We start from the raw sequence: 6,659 nt of genomic DNA on the forward strand, positions 1-6,659 counted from the left end.
AAGTGGGCTGCCATTCCCCATGCTTTAGTTTTGTTCAATGTAAAATTGAAAACACCTCCTACTATGCTTATCAGGAGTGATCCATTGTTTGTTAAAGAGAGAGGTCCAAAATAATTTTCGATTTTCAAAGGCCCATATATATTATTTAATAATTGGAATGAATGACTCAACCTTTTATTGTGGACTAGAGTAGATAGCCTTGAAAATGGGAGGATGAGGCGGAAGGAGGTAATGACCTCCTCCTTGACCTTTAAGGGGTTTAGCTTTGGATGCCAATTCGATGGTCAACTCCAGGACTTTTAATATACTCTTTTTTGAGTCATCAACCAAGTTTATTACATCCAACATGGCAGGAAAGACACATTGCCCATAGAGAATGAATCCTTAATTGAAGAAATATGGGCTGGGGATAGCCTCATTTCTTCCATCAAGGGAGAGCTAAGAGGAAAAGGAGTGGGAGAGTCAGAGATATATTTTTGAGACTCTTCAAGCCAAGAATTGATCTAATTACTATTTGAGAGATCTACACTATTTTTCCATGAAGTTTCCACATTTTTCAATTGAGGTGAAGAAAGGTATAAGATATCAGAAATCAAGGGAGTTGATGGATGTAAACCATCCAACAAAAGATACATTGCATTGGCTCATAACTCCTCCACAAGCTAGAATCAGGTAGTTGGGGAGTGTGTACTCAAGCTATGGAGTATGATGTCTCCTTTTGTTGGTTGTAGGTTGCCATGGGTTGAATTGATAGAGGGCGCAGGTTTGACCTTAGGGCTAGGGAAGGCCTAAGGTTTCTTGACCCTCTAAACTTCCAAAAGTCACAATCTCAAATGGAATGTCCATATAAATGGCAACAAATGCTGTGGAACGAAATATTTTCATAGTCTAGAAGTTGGGTGAATTTGGATGAACTTGGCTCTATCTCCAAGGCGCTAGGGTTTTTGTGAGGATTTCTTTGTCAAAAAATCATTGTCCTCACATAATATTAATGGCACAGACTTTAAAGTGGAAGATGAAACCTATCCATCCTTGGTCCAAAAGGTGGAAGATTGACCCTTTCGCCAGATTAGAGCCCCAGTGTCACTAGATTGAATTATTTAATAAATTGAGTCCCATCTTTCAACTTGAAAAATTTCCAACTAGAGCTTCATCAAGGAGGGAAACCACTTGATCCACTTGCACCTCTTTTCCTACCACAAGATAAATACCTTTACCTAGGGATTTGACAACCTTTCTTTGATTTTTCCATCCCTCTACCACCTTTAGGTTTGAGTCATTACTTTGAACAAGTTTCTTATGGCTTTGACTTGGAGCATCTTGACAATGAAACACTAACTTTCCCTTGTATGATGGGAAAGCCTCCTCTCCTTTGGCACCCTTTGGAATTTTGTCTCCGTGAGTCATGTGAATCCTTGTGCTATCCACTAGTTTGAAGATGTCCTCTTTTGAGGAGTCCTCAATATAATCCACAAGAGGCTCATATTCACCCATAATGTGGTGGTGATGAAGGCAAGCCCGAGACTTCTACCAAACCCTACTTACAACGTTGCTTGCATAAAAATAAAAGTAAAGATGTCCATAAACCATAGTGCAAAATTTCTAAAAAAACCTAAAAAAAAAACACTATAGCCCCCCATCTCCTAAACTTGATAATAAAGTTCATTAAAAACTAGAAATTTACATAAGTGAGAACATATAACCTCAATTCTAAAAGTGTTTAACTAAAATCAACAACTTGCCAAGAGTTATGAAATCTTCATAAGATTGCATGCTTCTCTTTTACCCATAGTTTTTCTGTCATAACTGAATGTTTCCTTTGTTTGTCACTAAATAATTTTAGAGCTAATTTTGTCCATCACTTTTCTAATTAAATTTGAACGAACATGAGCCATAAATGAGTTAATTGTCTATGAAACTTATTCAAACTTCAACCCAATTTGTGGGACATTGCTTTTAGATTTGCTCCCAATCAATTATTTGTTCTTCGATTAATTTATTACAACACTTTTTCATTTTAGTAAGAATAATTAAAATTAAATATATAATTAATTTGAGTGTGTATATTTTCACAGTGAGAATTCATGTTGTCTATTTTTTTTTTGGAGATTTTGTGGATCGTGATTAAAATGACCAAGGTTTCAGGCGAATGCTCCGCCCATCATCAAGGACACATACTCTGTGATTATCATAACACACATGCTTTAGAAGAAAAAAAGAATTTGACAATATATAATTAAATTTTCTAATAATTGTCATTAAATTATCAATTCAACTCTCATTATATTCATAATGTTTGCAATCTATTTAAATCATAAATAGATTGAAAACATATTTATCATTAGATGGTCTCAATCTCGCAACTGAGAAAACAAATATTTTTGACCACTTATTTATGGAATAATTTGTCCAAAATTCTAACAATATTAACAATCTTAGCAAAATTAAAGTATCTATCGTCAAATTCACAAAACAAAGACTAAAAGAAAACATTATGCAACTTTAGAGTCTGATGAAGTGATAGGTGTTGGGTCTTTGGCACTTGAGCCTAGATGCGCTAAGGTGGAAGGGACACAATTGGATGTGGCGTTCAATATGTTCTAGCTTGACATCTATTCTTTCATAGCACACTTGTTGATTTGCAAAGATGTTTCTTTCAACTTGCTTCTATGTAAGGACCCTTCTCACTAGGGTTTTCATTTGCTAGTATAAATAGATAGCACAAAAGTATTGCTTCCTCACGCCCTTGGTATGACTAGGGTCAGGAATCCATTGACCAACAACTTCCATAATTTCATAATTGGAGAAAGCTTGTGTATCTTTGACTACCATATTTCCATTTGTTAAATTTCATTTCTGACCTTAGGGGGGACAACCAAATGGAAAGTTGCAGCAGCCTCCTAGGTTGGCTGTTGGGCTCTATTTCAACCTTGGGGGATGTGGCCTCATCCCCCCCATTCTAGCTTCTCATCCTGTCACTGCATGGTGACTAACAAACTAGTTTTCCTGTCTCCTACATAGGTATGGTTATTATTAGAAGTTGAGTGACACAGGGAAACAAATCCTAGGGTAACAACGCAACAGAGCTGAGGGCACACTAGTGGATAAAGACCAACTAACACACATGGTAGTCCACCACTAGGCAGAATGAAAACAAAAAATATGCAGGGAATTTTAAAATTCAAGGGGAAAGCCAATGAAACGCAGGGGTAGGGTCCCACTGCTAGTATTATGTAACAAAACCACTCTTAAATCCACCCCACTAAAGTAATTATTGAAGCTTTTGAAACTACTAAACAACTCCACTCTTAACAAAACACTGTAAAACCGAGCAAGCAAACTTCCATACCAGTACCAAAATTGAAATTGAACGCTGACATTTAATTTATTACAATAAATTAAATGATTTTGAGTTTCCTCGAGGGTGATGGTTGCTAAATTCCAAGGGTATAGAGTTAAAGAAGGCCCCTACATGACAAATAAAGGGGCGTCCAAGAAACCGCAACCTGAAATTCTTCCTAAACACATGCTACACAAAGTTGCCACTAAATTCTTCTTCAAGCCACCATCTTGTAGACCCGCCTTGTAGTCGATTCTCCCCAACGTTGCGCTCTGGGTGTATAGATATCCCTTTCCCTGCGTCGTAAGCCACCAATAATTTACAACATGATCAAACACATTCCTCCCATAACCAACATACCATACCACTTTGTTTTGGAGGCCGAGTTGTTTCCCCTCAACTCTACTCTCCCTCCAGACTCATTGATCCTCCATCTTCCTCTGCATATCGTGAACCATGGAAAAAATAAAGACATTCATTCACATGCTTATGCATGCATGGGGGCATTCATGCCACACCTGTCATTTAATGCAAATGTATCCTCAGTGTGGGGGGCATGGTCCCCTAACCTATCCTCCTTGATTAGCACCTCCAATGGAGAGCATTGTCAATGTCACCCTCTGAAGTTGAGGTTTTTATTATTATAATTGAGCTTTGACATTTGTTTTAACAAAATAATACCTATTAAAGAGGATACCTAATTTTCCCATTATATTTTAAATATAATATCACTAAAGGTTCGCAACATATTTTTAGTAAAACATATTTCATATATCAATTGTGAATGTACAACTAAAGTTTGCATTTTATTTTAACGAAATAAAATTTCCTATATCAAATGGGATTACACAATTCACAGTAAGCAAAAAATAAATGGTTATTTTAATTTGAAAGATAAATGCTTAGTAAGATTTTTTGAAGTTAACAACTTAGTAAAGTCCATAATTTATTTTTAACAAAATAAAATATCTTATATTAAATAAGATAAGACTACTTATATTAAGTGCAAAATAGAAATTATTTTAAGTTGAATAATAAATAATTAGTTAAATTATTTCCAAGTTTTAATGGTGAAGTGATTTAGGTGGATCCTCATGATTGATAAAAATTGAAGTCTTCAATTGCCGATGCAAAGGTCATTGTTACCCACCACTTTGTGGGTGATACGCATAGGAGAAAAATTTCTCCTAGATGATCCTCAACCGATAGTCAACAACCCCTCAGCGTAATTGGATGAATTGGAGATTTGATGCATTTCAATGTTTGGAAAAGCTTAATTTCTTGTCTTGGAGGTTCGATTTCTTTGCATCTTGATGATTGGAATAATTTCACTATACTTGTGAGTGCCTTTTAATGCTTATTTGTATTTTTGTCTCATAAAATTGTCTATGGAATATTTTCCTAGAGGTACATGAATGTTCATGAATTGCCTTGATAAGTCATCATTTGCAGTGTAAAGATTTATACATTTCCCTTTGTAACCTATTTGCTGCTTAGGCCATACGAAGTTGTTGGGGAACTCAAGCAAGGAAGAGTTGGATCAAGCGACTACAACAAGATTGCTTAGCAGGTATCGAGTTGCACGTATGATTTCCTTGCTAGTATTGGAATGCATGATACATGCATGCGTATATTTGGCTCTCTTACTGTCATTGACATGGGGTTTTCCAAGTGTGATAGTGGTTTCAACCTTTCCTTGCCATTTTCAGATAGCCATGGCGTGATGGGGTTCTTTCATTTGGTTGAGCTGGATTTTCGGATGGTTTTGGAACCGGGTGAGGTGGTCTCAAGAAAAGTCCCAAGGGCTTAGGAATCTGTTGATTAGTTTGACGCGATACACGGTAAAGCCTGAGGGTGGAGACGAGGAAATTCCTCAAGGTATTGGTGAAGAAATTTGGAGGCATCCATGCTTGTTTAGGTCTAGTGATCCCTTGAACGGTAATGGCAAGATTGCGATAAAGCATGGTAGTGTATGTTTCTTGTTTGGGCCTAGGAATCTCTTGACTTGTAATGACATGATACACGGTAAAACATGGTTGTATAGATGAGGGCTTCGGGCCTAGAAATCCCTTGACTAGTAATGGCGGGATATGCGGTAAAGCCTGAGGAAGCCCTGGTTGGTTTTGTTGTGAGTTCCACGTTCATGCTTGGAATATGGCATGAGGGTATTTGACTAAAAGAATATTTGGTTCAGTCCAATCTATGGTCAAGTGGTACATGGAAGTGCCTGACTTGGTTGGCTTTTGCATATGTTAAGTAGAGTTATTGTCCTTTTGTATTTCATGAATATTTATACTTGTTATTATATGGATTTAATGGTTGTTCTATCATTGTTATTTATCTGGTTATAAGCATGGTTTTATGATAGATTCAAGTTATGGGTCTTTTCATGTTTTCATTTGTAAATGAATGCTTACTGAATGCATGACCTAATAGATGTCACTATAGCTATTATGATAGGGTATTAGACCTTCTTGATGATTCTCAGATAAGTATTAAACCCCTATGTTCAAATATGCATTCATGACTTGTAGATTTCATGTTCGCCATGTGTTTGACGGAATCACTGTCATGGTTAGGCCTTGTTAGGTCAAGTTTTTGTCTAAGGTTTGTGTTAATGGATTTGTCCTGGTGTCCTTCATTGTTTTGGAAAGTTTCATAAAGTTTTGGGAAGTGGTATGGGGACTAGCCCTGAAAAGGTGGCTTAGATCTCGCGGTCGCAGGCAGAAACCTGGGAGAAAATGACTATAGTTGCTCCCTTGCAGGATTATGCATGCGATTGGAGGGTTACAGTTGAATTCAAACAATGTTGTGCTAGCATCTGGAAGTCCATATCAATGAAAAAGAAAGTTAACTCAAGGTTTGGTCACCTAGAAGTGTGGATCAGCTCTTGGGGGTCTTGTATCAAGTGAGGGAAGTTAGTAAAGTCTTGGTTTGTCGATTTGACTTCCTTAAGGTGATCGAGGAGGTTGAGTCATATCATAGAAAATACTCTTCTTATGTTTATCGACAGACCGATGAAATTGGGTAGATATGGGAGGGGTGGTTACAATACTAAAGTTGACACACTTTTTGATAGCGGTTCCAAAGTAAATATCGTATCCAAAGAAATTTTCAAGAAGTTAGGCTTGAAAACTAAACCTCATATAAAACCTTACCCTTTGGGATGGGTGTGTGATGATGCAAAACTACAAGTAATTAAATAATGTAAACTCATATTTGCAATCACCTCTAACTTCATAGATGAGGTTGAATTGGATGTAGTGCTGCTTGACATATGTAGAATTGTGTTGGGAAGCCCATATCTTTATGATTGAAA

General features: G+C 36.8%; 1 long non-coding RNA gene across 1 annotated transcript; it reads left to right on the plus strand.

The window, feature by feature from the left end:
- The first annotated feature begins 4,436 nt into the window (after positions 1-4,436).
- On the plus strand, positions 4,437-5,675 carry LOC149228476 (uncharacterized). The gene is made up of 3 exons (XR_016247208.1): positions 4,437-4,679; positions 4,838-4,910; positions 5,050-5,675. It is a non-coding gene; the product is annotated as an uncharacterized LOC149228476 (long non-coding RNA).
- The last annotated feature ends 984 nt before the right edge of the window (positions 5,676-6,659 follow it).

This window comes from Pinus tabuliformis, chromosome J, assembly GCF_031772625.1.
Source record: "Pinus tabuliformis cultivar Carrire ecotype Pingquan chromosome J, CPIR1, whole genome shotgun sequence".
Classification (NCBI taxonomy): Eukaryota; Viridiplantae; Streptophyta; class Pinopsida; order Pinales; family Pinaceae; genus Pinus; species Pinus tabuliformis.